Here is a 17,540-nt window from a genome sequence, read left to right as displayed (position 1 = left end):
CAAACTTCAGGCTTTTTCATGCTGCTGTTTTCAGAGGTAGTTCTTGGAGACTATAAATTTTTGGTTCTTCCACGGTGGTGTGATCTGGGGTGCTCACTGCTCTCTTGGTCTGAGCTCTGGTATTTACCCAGGAAGGGCCCCTGCTTCCCTACAGTCACAAGTACTAGTGCTCCTCTTGGTCCTAGGACCATGACCAGGTCCGCTACTCCCTTGTGAACAATCACAAACACTTCTCCCTGGAACTGAGTATGGGCAGTAGAGTTGTCAATCAATGCCAGCTGCACTCAGTACCAGCAAAGGGTCCCCGTAATCTCTTTTTTGACTAATTGTTTGATCCCCCTTACCATCTCTTGGCTGAGAGCTCCTGAATGTGTATGCATATACATATATATATTATATATATGTATATATAATATATATATATATATATATATATTCTTTTTGCTAAGACAGTGGGGTTAAATGACTTCCCCAAGGTCACACAGCTAGTAAGTGTCAAGTGTCTGAGACCGGATTTGAACTTGCGTCGTCCTGACTCCAGGGCCAGTGCTCTATCCACTGTGCCACCTAGCTGCCCCTTCTGAAAATATTGCTGCCACTGTCACAGCCACCTCCATAGCCTGCTGCTGGTGCAGCTGCTGTATGGTCTCTAGGCCAGTCCTGATGTCACAGACCTTTCTTGCTGACCTCCCCACATTGACTTAGGCTGGAAAAATGTCTCATGCTGGCCTTTTGTTGGCTCTGCCACTCCAAAATTTGATTTGAGGATTTATTATAATGTTGTTTGGAGGGGAATGTTGGGAGAGTTCAGCTGGGTTGCTGCCTCTCTTTCTCTGTCTTGCCCCAAAAGTGTTAGTGCAGTTGTAAGCAATTAAATAAAAAATAATAAATCATTAAAGCTTAAAACTGCATCAAGACGTTTGGGACACTTTGTATTGTACAATAAGATAAAACAACAGCTTTTTGTAATTGAGGAGAAGGGTCAGGATAAACATGCATTTTTTTTGTAGACTTACTAAAAGCATTTGCAGGACAAATCCAGTAGCAGACAGAATGATAGGAACAATAGATACTACATCCTGTTCCCACGTGACTTTGGTCTCTTCTGCTAGTTCTCTTATTAGATTAAGAGCATTGGTAAGGCAAATTCTATTAAAAAACATTGTTCTTAATTTTTTATAGATATTTCAAAGTTGTTTTTCTTCATATTATTGTTGTCATGGTATCATTGTTCTCCTAGATCTGCTTACCACGGTACCTGGCCAAAGCCTTAATAAATAATTGTTGATTTGACTCATTTCATTTTGCATCAGTTTAGCACTCTGATCAAAGCAAGAAACAACAGTAACTGCAAAAGACTAATAATGAAAACTACCTCTCCTACCTCTAGAGTTCCGTAATAAGATATGCATTCTCAGATATGGCTAAAGGGTTGATTTGTTTTGCTGGACAAGATTTAGAAGGGAGACTGTCAATTAGAGGGTAGTGATAGATACGCCCCCCCCCCCAAATTACCATCAGGAAAACATTTTTTAAAAATGCACATTTTTACAGAAAAGAATACAATTCAATAGAGCAGCTTGTAAAATATTTCTTCTTAAATGCCATCCAGTTCAATATAGTTTGGCTACAAGCAGGTGTTAAGGACAAGAGAAAAAAGGGAAAATTGATACTGCTTGAGTCATCACAGTGAACTAAGTTTGGGGTAACTTTCTTTTCTACTCATAAATTTTACCACTGATTGCTGAAAGGATATATACATACACACACACACACACACACACACACACACACACATACACACACACCCCTGCCCCCCCAATCATTGTTTGAATTTCAGTGACTCAAAGTGAGTGTAAATGGCAATTGTTTCTGTTTTGGCCAGAAACACTGAGGGGGTCCCTTCCCAGACTGATTTTTATTTTTTGACTGGGTAAAAGAGGCCATTTTTTGCATCATTTCTTTTCTTGCCTTAATCAAGCCTCAGAGAGACTAAGACCTGGGAAAGACTTTAACTTAAAAAGGCCAAGGTCTCCCACTGCATCCGAGGCTATCTTCTGTTATAATCTATATCTTGACACTGGACCTGGCTGGCCCTGGAGGAGAGAGTGAGGCTGGTGACCCTCCCTCACTTAATCCAATTCACTTGCAGGTCATGACATTTCCTTCCTGAAGTCATTCCTCTTTGAGAATGAAGGACAAACAACTATATACATACATATGTATGTATGTACATATGTATGTATGTATTTTACAGTGCTTCTCCCACCCTGCCAAAATGTTTTATTGTAATTTGATGTAATGGTAGAAAGAAAAGGAGAATGAGTGGTTTCTGCATTGTATGTCCAGTTAATTGTGCAGTTCCTCAGAAGTAGATGTACCCTAGGAAATAAATAAAATTACCACTACTACTACTTTGTTGTTCAGTTATGACCCCATTTGGGGTTTTCTTGGCAAAGATACTGGAGTGGTTTGTCATTTTTTTCCTCCAGCTCATTTTACAGATGAGGAAACTGAGGTAAACAGGATGAAGTGACTTGCCCGGGGTCACACAGCTAGCAAGTGTCTGAGGGCAGATTTGAACTCAGGAAGATGAGTCTTCCTGCCTCCAGGCCTAGCTCTGTATCCACTGCGCCACCTAGCTGCTCTAGTGAGTGTTTACACCTTGGAAATTGGCAAAGGCTTCAAACCCGGATTTGATTCAGGAGCATATGTTCACCAAAGGTGGTCATCACCATCATAGGTGATATTTTTGGCAGAGTCCAAATAGAAGAGGTGTATATATTCCCTATAGATGGTCAGATCATCCAGCTACTCCTATTTACATATGGTAGGTGAGGTAACCAGTACCTAGAAAATATAAGTGACTTGCCCTGGGTCACAAAATAACCACTACCACTACACCATTTACTTAGTACTGGAATGCCTGTGAAATTTGTTATTTAAGTCGGCAGAATCTAGACTTGAACCCAGATTCTCAGACTTTAGAGCTAGAACTCTTTCCAGTGTATTTTGGTTTTTGAGATAACTTATATGGCTGGGCAAAGGTTACAAGGAAGCATGTCAAGAGTGGAAAGGGGAGGGGCAGCTAGGTGGCGCAATGGATAGAGCACTGGCCCTGAAGTCAGGAGGACCTGAGTTCAAATCCTGCCTCAGACCAAACACTTGACACTTACTAGCTGTGTGACCCTGGGCAAGTCACTTAATCCCAATTGCCTAAAGAGAAAAAAAAAACTGCCAAAAAAAAAATGGAAAGGGTAAATTAGAAGGGGTGTGTTTATTACAATTCTCAGAAAGACAGTATCAGGCATAAAGGGTGGTGAGGAAGGACACACCTTGTCTGTACCCTATGAGACAGGAAAGAGGCGAATGGAATTCAGTCTCACTAACTCAAATAAGAGTAAGAACTTGGGACTTGTTTGGAAACATGGCTTGGAAGTCTTACAGGTTCCTGAGCAGCCCTTTTGGGGCACCGTCCAGGAAATCTAGGAGGCTGATGATGTGTTGACTAGCCCTGAGGATGACTCTTTCCTGAAGAAGTTTCAGTGGAACCAAATGACAGCGGCACCAGGGGAACACTTGAACGTCTAACAGCAGCATTGCTGCAGAGAGTCATTGAGCAGCAGCAGCAGCTTGGGAGGGAGAGCGTAATTATAATAAGCAATTTAATTCATTGGATTATATGGGAGAAGGAGTGGAGCAGCAGGGCCAGTGAACCATGTCAAGGAGCTGTGGGAGGCATGATTGACAATGGCAGTGAGGCACAGTGGGTTGGCAAGACAAAGGGGCATGAAGGTGAGGTAGGAGAGGTTGCCAGGCAGATGGCAATGAAACCTCTGTTCAGTCTGGAGCGTGCGTTTTCCCGTGATTCGTTTCCTTCTACACCAGTGTGTGAGAATGTGGGAGGTTGTTCTCATGTGGATGTGTGGCTCAGGACAGAGCACTGGGTCCTTCTGACCTGAGTTCTAACTCAGCCTCAAACACTTACTTGCTGTGTGACCCTGGACAATTCACTTAATATCTGCCTGCCTCAGTTTCCTCACTTATAAAATAGGGTTCATAATAGCACTTTCCTCCCATGGTTATTGTGAGGATTAGATGAGATATTTGTAAAAAGTGTTTAACACGGCACCTGACACATAGTAGGTCTCTATAATTGCTCATTTCCTTCCCTGGAGACTAAGAATAATCTTGCAACCTGATTTTTTCCTTTCTTTTCCTTTCTAATTAAATGCATTGCTATTTGAAAATAAAAAAAAAATTCAAAGGAACAAATCTTAGCAGTGTCAGAGAATATCTCTGCTCCCTAAACAAAGTGATTCTGATGTTTTCATTCCTAACTATCCTCATTCTGCTTTGGACTAGACCAAATTATAGTGGGTGGAGATAAATTCGCACATGAAGACATTGGTGGACATCATAAATTCACATTAGTTTGGGGGAATTTTCATTTCCCTGAAGCTGTTACCTCAAATCCTTATAGAAAGTTGGCAGTCTTAGGATCCTATATTTAGAACTCAAAGGGATATTAGAGGTCATCTAGTTCAGCCTTCTTATTTTATGGATGAGGAAACTGAGGACCAGAGAGGTTAAGTAAATTGTTTGACATCACATAGATATTAGTGGCAGAGGCAGGATTGTAAACCACGTCCTTTGATTCCAAATCTACCATGATTTTTTCCTTCACAAATAGTATCTCAGAAGCTGAAAACCTCTTAAGATGTTATGCAATTTTCTCAGTGTTCAGGATGATGTACTCTGATTAGAGTCACTTAATTAATTTGACAGTAGTATCTAAAAGGTATAGCAGTCTGTCCTACAGGCCACATTTTTCTCTACTTTCTATTATAGTTCTACTTTGAGATAAAGAAAGTCCAATATGATTCAAATGCCATCAGAATGTATAGCACTGTGTTAATGGCATATTTGGGACTTCAATTCTTTTCTTATAAATAGATATTTAGAGGTAGCTAGGTGGTGCAGTGGGTAGAGCACTGGCCCTGAAGTGAGGAGGACCTGAGTTCATATCTTGCCTCAGACCAAACACTTGACACTAACTATGTGACCCTGGACAAATCACTTCACCCCAATTGCCTAAAAAAACCCCAAACAAAAAAATAGATATTTAATACAGGATGTCCCAAAAGTGTCAGTGTAGTTTTAAGCCTCAATCAAACTGTAGATTTCCTGACCTTTTAGATTCCTTTCCCTCAGTTTACATATATTTAAAACTCTGGGCTTAAAGACTATTTGCATAAGACTCTCCTCATTGGTGAAAATTCATTTGTCTGTGCCTGTGTGAGGGGCAGAGTCCTTGAGAGCTTGGGAGAGAAGACATCATTAGTGTTCTGGCTTCCAGACTCAAGAGAGAACAAACATACTTCTAGATGCTTTTCAGGGAGAAGTGTTTAAAAGTAGAGAAAATCTTTTCTTTTTTGTTTTCTTTGAAGCTGTAAGCCAAGATTTTTCCAACTCCATCCCTTCCCTAGGTAGAACATTCAATAATCAATATCCACCAAATGAGGAGAGTTTTATGCAACTGAATTCGAGGTCATACACATACATATATTTATACCTATACCTATATCATCAATATCTATATCTACCTCTATATCTATTTGTAACCTGGAAAGGTTGGTGCAACTGGTGGGCAGTGTGGCATAAAGGTTGGTCGTTTGATGGTTGTCCTTTATTCTCGAAGAGGACCAAAATGACATCACTGTGTTAGAGTCAAGTTACAGTGTGTCTGACTGCGACTGAACTGACCAGTACAAGCTCAGAATGCTCTACCACAGGTTGGGCACAAATAGTCCATGTGAACATTTGGAGTGGATTCTCTAAATCTGCATCTTGAGTTTCTCTTCAGCTACTTCAGTTCTGCTTTGCTTATACAGCACAGCACCTTCTCTGATGGGGGCACATGTTCTGGGCAGTTCTCTGCCAGTGTCTCCCATGTCACACAATCAATTCCACAGTAATTAAGAGAGACCTTAAGAGTGTCCTTGTATCACTTCTTCTGACCACCACGTGAGTGCTTGCACCATGTGGGTTCTCCATAATATAGTCTTTCAGCAAGCGTAACTTTGGCATTCAAACAACGTGGTCACTTGTTGGAGTTGTACTCTCTGCAGTAGAGTTTGAATGCTTGGCAGGTTAGTTCAAGAAAAGACCTTAGTGTCTGGTATCTTATCCTGCCAGGTGATTTTGAGAATCTTCCTAAGACAGTAGATAAAGGAAGACTTGGGATCAATTCTTGCCTCTGACACTAGCTATATGACCAAAGCCAAGTCACTAAACCCTTTGAGCCTCAGTTTCTTCATCTGTAAAGAAGATATAAATCTGTAGAACCTACCTCACAGAGTTGTTGTAAGGTTAGAATAAGTTGATGTATGTAAGATATTTTTCAAAACTTAAGGCACTTGTAAATGTAAATTATTACCTATGCAAATTATTTACCTAATTTTTTTAATATTTAATAAGGGCATCCAGGTGGCACAGTGGATATAGCACTGGGCCTGGAGTCAGGAAGACCTGAGTTCAGATCCAGCCTCAGACACTTACTAGCTGTGTCACCCTGGGCAAATCACTTCACCCTGTTTGCCTCAGTTTCCTCATCAGTAAAATGAGCTGGAGAAGGAAATGGCAAACCATTCTAATATCTTTGCCAAGAAAATCCCAAATGGGCTCACAAAGAGTTGGATATGACTGAAGATGACTGAACAACAACAATGATATTTAATAAACTGTTCACTATTATGGAAGTTATTGTTACTGTGAGACTGGTACAACGAGTAGGCGTTAGGGATAGGGCACTGTGAGTAAGGTGAATTTTAGTATGTGTAAGGATGCTTTTGTTATTCTTTTTTTTTTTTTTTTTTGGTGAGGCAATGGGGTTAAGTGACTTACCCAGGGTCACACAGCTAGTGAATGTTATGTGTCTGAGGACAGATTTGAACTCAGGTCCTCCTGACACCAGGGCCAGCGCTCTATCCACTATGCCACCTAGCTGCCCCTGTTATTCCTTTTTAGATAATAGTTCCAGGATCCTAGATAAGATTTACCATGGATTATGGTTGAAAACAACTTCTGCTGCCCTGCCACAGTAGAGTTATAGGGGTGACATAACATACACCTGTGCTGTGTTAGGTTATGACAATATTGCTAAAGTTAACCTGTGAGCTTAATGTTGACGAGATGCCTTCTTTGTCTGTTGCTCTATAAATCAAGTGGGCACTGGTCAGTAAGTGGGGAACGCATTTTGGGGATTTGGGTAATGCATAGAGGAATGCATGTACCTGCCTTGATTGGCCCCCATCGAGGCTTAGGGGATGAGGAGTTGTACTCCTTTTCTTGCCAGGGTGAGTGATTAGGGAATGCTGCAGGAGTTGGTGCTCCCATTATCAGCAACCCTTTTAAGAAGACTAGACTAGAATAAAGTAAGCTTATTTAACCCGTCTTCCTGTCTGACCGGATCAAAAGTGAACCTGAGCTAGAACACGTGTTAGAGTTAGGAGCCCTCCTGTGTTCTCCTGCCCAACAAATGGTGTTACTTGTATGTTTACTTGTGAAACAGGTACATTGAGTGATGTTCCTAAAAATCACCTTAGGTTTTATTATTTAATACTTCCATTTCTGACTTGGATCATGCAGCAGACAGCATTTCAACAGGATCGAGGTCTTCCTCAGTGGACTAAATGGAATTTTCAATCATATGCCATTTTTCCTTTCTAAGAACCCCTTCCTCTTGCAATCAGCTCTTCTATGTTACTCTGTAGTGATACTCTAATTTATCTTGGAAATTGAGTGGTTGAGCTCCCATACTCAGCAAGCCATTCCTTGTAACAAAAAGTAAAAAAGAAAGAGAAAAAAAGACTTCAGTAAAACTATCCAATGTATCAACTGAGTGTGAAGATGTTCCACATCACTGGTGTAATCTTTAGCAAACTTTGTAGATCTTTTTCATTGGTTTCATGTCTTTTTAAGAAAACACAAATGATGGACTTATGTTGATTAGGAAAAACATTTTAAATAGTAAGTGTTTAGTGCTTTATGTAAGGGGTTTAGTGAAGTCATTTCCTGCTCAAAAATAGACCAAATAATTGAATCTTGGTAAACTTTTGAAAGTGGGGAGGGGAAATCACTTGACTCCTCAGTCCTAAGACCACATGACAAACAGCTGAGAGTAATTAGGTAGAGTGAGTTTTTACCAAGATGCTCTATTTTCTGTTTTCTCGTAGCAGAGCAAACCTCTTTGAACAGCCTATCAGCCTCCAGTCTTGACTTTAAACATTTTTCTGTCTGGGCAAGATGAAAGGCAACCTTCTCAATGTGGACATGTAAATGTGGACATGTGATTGAAAGTCATTCACTTGTATCAGTGGTGGGAACTCTGATCTCTAAATTATCTGGAAAAACAACCAAATTTTTGCTTTCCCTATCCAGGTATGTTTAAGATTTTATTTGCTTAGAGGGACATTGTTTTCATTGGTCAATTTTCAGATACTTCAATCATATTTGATTTAAATACACTTAGCATTGCATGTATTAATTTAAATCTCACCCCAGACTTTTGGAATCACAGCTAAATTTCCTGAGTTTAGTTTGAACTAAAATGCAGTCTTAACTGTAAGAGGGTGAGTATGAACACTGAATTAATTTCTGTTTCTCTCATTTAACAAAGTCAAATGGATTTTTAAAAAATGGTGGATAATCTGTTTAGTGAATCTAACTAACTCATGAGTGAGATTACTGAAAGTGCTCTGATTATCTTCTGATGGCTTATCTATGAATGAAGGTGCTAGCTTCCTCAATGGTAGAAAACTAGATCTAATCTTTGCATTTTTACACAGTCTGCATTTCTCACTTGAGTTATCTGATCCAACTAAAATTGCCTTAGAGAAAAGAATTGTCTTTTTTTCTCTTTTAAGTTTTAATACTTTGGAGGCAGTGTGATAGGGTAGGGTAGACTTATAAGGACTTAGGACCAGGAGAGACCTAGATTTGGTTGCCACCTTTGACACTTCTTGCTTTAAGCCATAGATAGCTTCCTCATCTGTAAAACTGGAAAAGAATACCTGTTGTACCTACCTCACTAGGCAAATGAAATAATGTATGTCTATGAAGTACTTTGCAAGTCTTAAAATGCTCTGTAAACAGCTATTGTTACTAATACTTTTAAAATTGTTTTTTTGTAAATATTAAAATAACAGTTGCCATGTTCTCTTTTGGAAAGATCCACACCAGTTATTTTTCTTAGTTACATACTTAGACTAATTTTGAAGAGAAAGATCATTGGAATGATTATAATGTAATGCATCATTGTATAAGAAAGTATTTATTGTGAAAACCTAAAACTTGCTGGGCTAGAGATTCGGTCTATGGTTTGTTGGGCTTTTTTTTGTTTTTGTTTTTGAAACCACAGGAAAGGTTCTTAAAAGTGAGAACCAAGAAGGGCTGATGATAGCATTTTTGTCATGGTGGTCTAGTCACCACACAACCTGCCCCTTCCTTCTTGCTTGCTGTCACTCAGCTGGCAGCAGCCACAGGGGTAGGAAGGGTTCTGGTGGTGACTAGGGGTGAGAGGAAAAGGAGATAAGGAAACCACACCCTCAGAAAGATGGTATCTGTTGGCTACCAGTGTTTACACTCCACAGCCAATGGCAAAGAATTCTCTTCCATCTCTATCTCCTTTTCTTAGGCCTTGAGAATACTGCCACAGATTCAGCATGAAGAGGAATTAGAGACTCCATTGTTTTGAATTCCCCTTGTTGTTTTTGCTTTGGTTGGTGTTAGTATCAGAACTATTAGTGGTATTTCTGACTCTTTCTGACTTGTCACTTCCCCAACTTATTTTGTTCTTGACTCAAAATGTCCATTGTGGCTATTAAAATCCCTTTAAAAAACAACTTATTTATTTTTAATAATTTATTTTTAAAAACTATTTTGAAAGTGTATTTTTTGTTTTCATATCACCTTCATTTCTGAAACTATCTCTATCCAGCCAAAAAAAAATTTAAAGTAGCTAACATTTATACAGTGCTCTAAAGTTTGCATACTTTATAAATATTTTCTTATTTTATCTTTTTTTTTTTAAGGCAGTTGAGGTTAAGTGACTTGCCCAGAGTCACACAACAAGTAAGTGTCAAGTGTTTGGTCTGAGGCTAGATTTGAACTCAGGTCCTCCTGACTTCAGGGCCAGTGTTGTATCCACTGCTCCACCTAGCTGCCCCTTCTCATTTTATGACAACCCTGGGAATAAAGTGCCTATAATTATCTCTATTTTACAAATGAGGAAACTGAGGCGTATAGAAGTTAAGTGACTTATCCAGAGTTCACACAGTAAGTAAGAATCTGAGGTCAAATTTGAATGTAGGTCTTCCTGACTCTAGTTCTAGCACCCTGCTCCATCTAGTTGCTTATCTCCTGGAGACAAAGAATGAAAAAGGAAATAGAAAAACAGTAGCTCAGTAGACCTTCCAACACACCATTTTCCATGTTGTCACTGTATGTATTGTTTTCTTGGTTCTTTTTATTTCGCTCTGCACCAATTCATATAGGTCTTTCTACGCTTCTCTGAGTTTTCAAATTTGTTTCTTGCTGCACAGTAATGTTGCATTACATTCATGTCTACAATTTGTTTCACCATTCCCCAAATTTGCTTATTCTTTTGAGCCTGTGTATACAAGAAGAGTTCTACTTTTCCTCAGTCAACAATCACTGAAATAGACAGGGCTATTCGTCGTTTCAGAGACCCAAAGCTCCGGAGTACAGTATTCTGAGAAAGAAATAGGAACCTGCTGACAGCCTGATAGCTTGAGTATGTGACTTGACTTCCCATCAACTCCATAGAGAGCCGAGGACTGTCTCAAGTTGAAGATCTGTTGCAAGCCTTCTAGAAAGCTGATAACATCTTTTCCATTCACCTCAGACTTGCTACGAGCCTCTCTCCTTCCTGTGTTATCTGAGTGGTGATCTTCTAGCTGGAAGGCCTGCTCTCACTGTCCAGATCCCTGTGAGAGACAAGACAAAGGGCCCGTGGAAAACTACTCGGTCTTCCAAAAAAGGGAGAGATGTGAGCCTAGGTTAAGCTCGCGTTTCTGTGCTTTGGTGAATCCCCCAAAGCCTGTGAATTATTCCAGCTTTGAAGAATCTATTGTGTTTTGTTTACATACAGTTTCTCTCCTCCTCTCCCTCAAGGTTATTCAGTTGCAGGGCCTCTAAGCTGTTTAGGACTTAGCTGGCAATCAGCCCAGCAGACCCCCTCCATCCTGGCCACCTTTAAGCTTACTTGGAGTATCTTTGTAATATCCTTGGTATTTATTTGGTTCATTTCTGTCCAGTTCTATCTATAATTAATCAATTCAGATTTCACCTTTTGAGCAAAAATGACCAATCCCTGCTTTTTTGGATGGTTATTAATATCCAATTTAATTTTTAAGGCTTTTTTTAAAACTTCATTTCTTCTCTACAGCATGGAGAGAGTGTTTCCTGGGTTTCATGTGTGGATGTCCTTTTTAAAATTGAGCTTCGAGAAGAAAAGACTTGTGGGGTAGGTTTGGGAGGGCAGGCTAAGATACTTGTCTTCAAGGGCTATTCCTGGGGAAGATGGATCAGACTTCTTCTGCTTGGTCCTCTAGAGCTAGCCTAGAAATAACGGGTGGCAATTGAAGTGAGGCACATTTTGGCTAGAAGGAAGGAAGAACTCCCAAACAACTTACACTGTCCAAAGGTGGAATGAACTGCTTTGGGAAGTAGTGAGTTCCCCATCCTCAGAGGTCTTCCAACAAAGACAGTTTGCCAAGTGCATTATAAAAGGATCCTTTTTCTGACACTGGTGAAACTAAGTGGTTTCTGAGTTCGCTTCTAACTGATATTTTGTAGTTCTCTTTCTCTTTAAAGCCAAATGGCCATATTTGTGATCTGCTATTGTGTGATGGAGAAGGGGGAATGAGTGGATCCAAGAGGAAGGGTCAGGAGGAGTTGGGTTTCAATTGTGTTTCCTCTCCCAGTCTTTATTTTACACCACATTTTATATCTTGTTTTAGGAATTGCATTTTTCCAAGAAATCCCAGTGATGGATCAACTGCTAAGTAGTATGGGCTGCTCAATGGATTTTTCACATCTTTTTCTATGCAGGTTCTCTTTGGACACCTACCTGCCTGAGAATATCTTGTAAAAAAATCAAATTTAGCCACCATATTTTAAGGAAATAACTAGCCTCCCATAGAGTGCCTGCATTATTAAAAATAAAACTATACTGTATCTATAAATGATTTCAACTATATCTTTATTTGGTCACATAATGGAGCATTTTTCTATTGAATAACCATTTTCCCCCCCCAAGCCCTTACAACTCACTTACTGACAGAAGTCAGAATAATTGCATCCTTAATTAGAGTTCAGGGTGTGGGTCAGGGATTCTTCTGGCTCTGTTAAGTTGCAAAATATTCATGAACGAGAGTGAAGAAGTATGTCCGTGGATTGCATGTCCTTTTCAGTGACATATACATGATAAGCCTCAGGAAACCCATTATCTCAACTTCCAGAAGCAAGAATAGAGAGATATAGCATCAATACTCAGAACAAGGTCAAATGTGGTGTTGAAAGTAAACCTCAAACGTAACTTGGAATACTTCAGGGTGATTCTCTTAAAGAAACATGGAATAATTTCAATAATTTCCCAATCCTGAATATCATGTGTACTCCATGAATATAGGTGGTGTAGTGAATAGAGTACTGCACTTGGACTCAGAAGACTCATCTTCATGAGTTCAAATCCAGCCTTAGACACTTACTAGCTGTGTGACCTTGGGCAAGTCACTTCACCCTGTTCGCCTCAGTTTCCTCATCTGTAAAATGAGCTGGAGAAGGAAATGGCAAAACACTCCAGTATCTTTGCCAAGAAAATCCCAGATGGGGTCACAAAGAGTCAGACATGACTGAACAACAGCACTCCATTTTAACCTTAGATCAGATCTGCCCTGGGGAAATGCAATTACTTTGAACCAACAAATTTTTTTTGTGAATAAGAAAACCCTCATATATCACCCAGAGAGGGGAAAGAAAATTCCAGAAATGATACAGAGGCTATATAATTTTTTTCCCCTTAATCCTTATCCTTCTTGACCTCTCTAGAGCCTTTGCTAGTGTGGATCAACCTCTTTTCTGTGATAATTTTCTTCTGACTCCAGGCTTTTTTACTGGATGTCCCCTATGCTTGGAATTTTCTCCCTTCTCATCTCTGTCTCCTGGCTTCCCCAACTTCAAGTCCCAGCTAAAATCCCATTTTCTGCTCTTTTGTAATCTTAGACATTTCCCTTTGAGATGACCTCCAATTTGTCCTATATATATTATTTATGTGTATAGAGAAATGATTATTAATCACAAATGATTTGGGGAGATCCAGAATTCCCCCCTTTTTCTAAAGTTTTAATTTCAAAAATTCAGTCTCTTGAAAGAGGTCACTGATAATGAGATTGGACTAACTTTCTTAACAATCTTGTTTGGATCCCACCCAGCTGGGGAAGCTATGGTGCTCTACTCAGGTTTCAGTGGGGGTAAATTCTTTGAATAGATCGCCCAGTACTGGGGGCAACTTAGAAGTAAATGACATAATCAGAGTTCATTTGAATAGGTTCAGCCCCTCATTGTAATATTCATTCTCTTGTTAATTGTTAACCAGTCAGAGTTGATTGCCACCCTCTGAACACCCCTCTTCCAATGGGCATATAAGCTATGTGCCTGCCACCATGATGGTGTTTGGTTTAAGAGAAAGATGGTCAAATGACCATCCTTTTATTAATAAACATGTTAGAATTATTAATAAAATGATTAAATTATCCAGAAATTATGTCTGTCAAACTTTTTAAAAGTTCCAAGTTGTTTGGGTGGTCAATATGTCAATGAGCTTCTCCAGATTTAACTAGGATCATCTTTGGATGATAGACTCTCCATCCATTGCTGGGCCTAGGCTCAGTCTTTCCAGCCTGATAGGACCCACTATAGTCTGTGCTCAGGCAAGCCATTGAGAGTTCAAGGTGACTGCAATGATGAAGCAATGAAACAGGACTTTAACCAAGATAGGGAAGCCTGATTAGCCTTCCCAGAACACTGCTTTCATCATGTTACTTTCTGCTCAGAGAATCTTCAGTAGCTTCTCGCTGAAATTGAGTCCAAACTCCTTAACCTCACATTCAGTGGCCCCACCTTATCTGACCAGACTTGTTTTTCTATTTTTTTTTTTTTTGGAGACAATCAATGTTAAGTGACTTAACCAGGGTCACATGGCTAGTAAGTGTCTGAGCTGAATTCTGGTCTTCTTGACTCCAGGGCTGGTGCTCTATCCACTTTGCCACCTAGCTGCCATCCCCGCCACCCCCATCCCTATTTTCTGATTCTTGTCTGTCCTATGCCACATTCGGTCAAGTTGGGATTTTTGTTGTGCTTCTGTCAGGGACTATTTTCTTTCTTTCTTTTTTTCTTTTCTTTTTTCTTTTTTTCTCCTTTTTGGTGAGGCAATCAGGGTGAAGTGACTTGCTCAGGGTCACATAGCTAGTAAGTGTCATGTGTCTGAGACTGGATTTGAACTCAGCTCCTCCTGACTTCAAGGCCAGAGCTCTATCCACTGTGCCACCTAGCTGCCTCTAGGGACTGTTTTCTTCTCCTGGATTCTCCAACTCTGTCCCAGTGTGCCTTCCTATCTTGGCCTGGGGACTGAGGTCTTCCTAGACTCAGCCCAGTTCTGGCCCTGGGATGGGAATATACAGGCAGCTCACATCACCTTCACCTGGAGACCAAATTTCATTTTGTGCAGCTGGTGCCCCATGTCCATTACTTAAACCTTTTGCTTAGATGCTAGTCTTTCATTGCTCAGACTCCAACTTGGGTTCCCAGCACTGTCTTGCTCAGACCTTTCTTATCCCTTATTCTCTAGTCTCCTAAGATAATAGTCTTAGGATGATTCTGAAGATCAGGATAAGATACCAGACACTGAGGTCCTTTCTTGAGCTAAACTGCCAAGCATTCAAACTCTACTGCAGAGAGTGCAACTGCCATGGACTGGCCACATTGCTCGAATGCCAAACATATACTTGCCTAGAAGACTATATTATGGAAAACTCACACAGGGCAAGCGCTCACACAGTGGTCAGAAGAAGTGATACAAGGACACTCTCAAGTTCTCTCCTAAGAACTTTGAAATTGATTGGGTGACACGGGAGACACTGGCAGCATGTTGTGCCCTCATCAGAGACGGCGCTCTGCAAGCAAAGCAGAATTGAAGTAGCTCAAAAGAAACTCAAGATGCACACATTTGAAGAATCCTCCCCAAATGTTCACATGGACTATTTGTGTGGTAGAGCATTCTGAGCTCAGAACAAAGGACAACAACCAACCAGCCTAAGATAACCAATTGTTGTTCAGTTGTTTCAGTTGTGTCTAACTCCTTGTGATTTCATCTGGGGTTTTCTTGGCAAAGATACTGGAGTGTTTTGCCATTTCCTTCCCCAGATCATTTTTACAGTTGAGGAAACTGAGGCAAACAGGGTTAAATGACTTGCCCAGGGTCACACAGCTAGTAAGTAGCTGAGGCCAGATTTGAACTCATGAAGATGAGTCTTCCTGATTCCAGGCCCCTCTTAGATTCTCCCACACCACTTAGCTACCCCAAGTTAATCAATAAACAAGCATTTATCAAGTGTCTGCTACTATGTGTTAGGTACTATGTTAAGTGCTAGGGATACAAAAATGTTAATGAAACAGTTCCTGTCCTCAAGGAGCTTACGTTCTTGAAGGGAGTCAGCCATTTGCACATATAAGTAGATACACAATAAATATAAGATACTTCTCAGGTAGGAGGTGGTGTTTTAAGCTGAGCTTTGGAGGAAAGGAGGACTTTTAAGAGACAGAGGGGAAGGGAGGGTACATTCCAGGCATGGGAGAAATGAAGATGCTGAAGATGGAATGCTCCTGTGTGAGGAATAGCGAAGTCAGTTTGGCTTGACCGAAGAAGAGTGAATAAAGGGGAGTAATGTGTAGTACATCTGGAAAGGTAGCCTGGGGCTAGGCTCTGAAGGGTTTTAAACCCCTAGCAGAGGAGTTTGCCTTTGATTCTAGAGGTCACAGGGAACCACTAGAGTTCATTGAACTGGGAAGTGACATGGTCATTCCTGTGCTTAGGATTATTATTTTAGCATCTGGCTGGAAAATAGTTTAGAAAGGGGAGAGACTTGATTCAGAGAAACCAATTAGGAGGCAATTGCAATTGTGAGGGAGAGGCCCGAACTAGGGTAGTAACTGTTTATATGATGAAAAGGACATAGATGCATATTAGAAATACTGCTAAGGCAGAATTGACAAGATTTGGCAACTGATTATACATATATGAAAATCACACACATCATATATCATATAGAGACAGGTACATACATACATACACACGATCATATACCACAGGGTAATATAGGTATGTGCACACACAGTCACATGTCATATGGGTGCATGTACACACATAACACACATCAATATAACATGTCATGCATTATATGTTTGCATACCATATATGTATGTGTATACATATATGCATCATATATCATGCACGTACACATAATAGCATATCACTTATATGTGTATGTATGTGTGTATGCACACATGTATGCATGCATGTTCATGTGTGTGTGGATAGATACATAGATAACAAGAGAGTGAAGTAGTAAGGATGACTTCCAGGTTGTGAACCTATGTGACTGGGATTGTAGTACTCCTTAAAGAAATAAGGAAGTTGAGAAGAATTGAGAGAATGATAATGAGTTTTATTTTAGGTGTGTTCAATTTGAGATATCTGTGGGACATTCAGTTGGAAATGTCCACCAGACAGTTGGTGTTTCCTGACTGGAGCTCAAGAGGGAGAGTAGGACTGGGTATATAGACCTAGGAAGCATTTGTAAAGGGATGATAATTGAAGATATGGAAACATGGTCACCATGAGAGTGTTGAAAGAGGAGATAAGATACTGGGCAGAACCTTGAAGTGAACCCACAGTTAGGGAGGGTAGGATGTAGACAATGAGCCAGCAAAGAAGATTGAGAAAGATCCATCAGGCCTTTGGCGGTGAACCAAAAGAATGGCATCATGAAAATCAGGGGAAGAGGGAGTATCTGGCAGGAGAGGGCTAGGTTACTTCATGCCTGCTGCCTGATTCTCTGGACCTCTCTCTTGTCAGCCTAGAGTCATGTGCTCCTTCATGTCTGAGCTGTTCTCTCTAGATTTTTGGACCCTATCTGCTTTCCTAGAGCTTCCCCACCTCAGTTGGTCTTTGAATTTGACACTGCCTAGATGCATGTCTCCTTCCTGCTTCTCCCTATCTCTGCTGTCTTCTCTGGATGTAACCATTGTCCTGCCACATCCTCTCCTGTATTGTTGCTAAAGTCTTGATGTGATATTCTTAAACATATATTGATCATTCCTGCTTTTACTCCTTCCCCCTTACCCCCATTTCATACACACCTGCAATGGCTTTCTTCCTCCTCTCTGGGTAATCAAAT

At 40.4% G+C, this 17,540-nt stretch overlaps 1 protein-coding gene across 5 annotated transcripts in view; it reads left to right on the top strand.

Moving 5' to 3' along the window:
* The window catches only part of RAB27A (RAB27A, member RAS oncogene family), an 89,211-nt gene that overhangs the window by 15,637 nt on the left and 56,034 nt on the right, over positions 1-17,540 (top strand). The window contains exon 2 of one of the 5 annotated variants that reach the window (XM_027840764.1): positions 8,241-8,442. The exons of 3 other annotated variants lie outside the window; for them this stretch is intronic. The gene's annotated coding sequence lies outside the window, so the exon portion shown is untranslated. Of the gene's footprint in view, positions 1-8,237; positions 8,443-17,540 lie in introns of all 5 variants that reach the window. One more of the 5 variants, XM_027840763.1, reaches the window with a different exon arrangement.

The sequence above is a fragment of the Vombatus ursinus genome, unplaced genomic scaffold, assembly GCF_900497805.2.
Source record: "Vombatus ursinus unplaced genomic scaffold, bare-nosed wombat genome assembly UNPS02014848.1, whole genome shotgun sequence".
Lineage (NCBI taxonomy): Eukaryota > Metazoa > Chordata > Mammalia > Diprotodontia > Vombatidae > Vombatus > Vombatus ursinus.
This window is presented reverse-complemented; position numbering and strand designations above follow the sequence as displayed.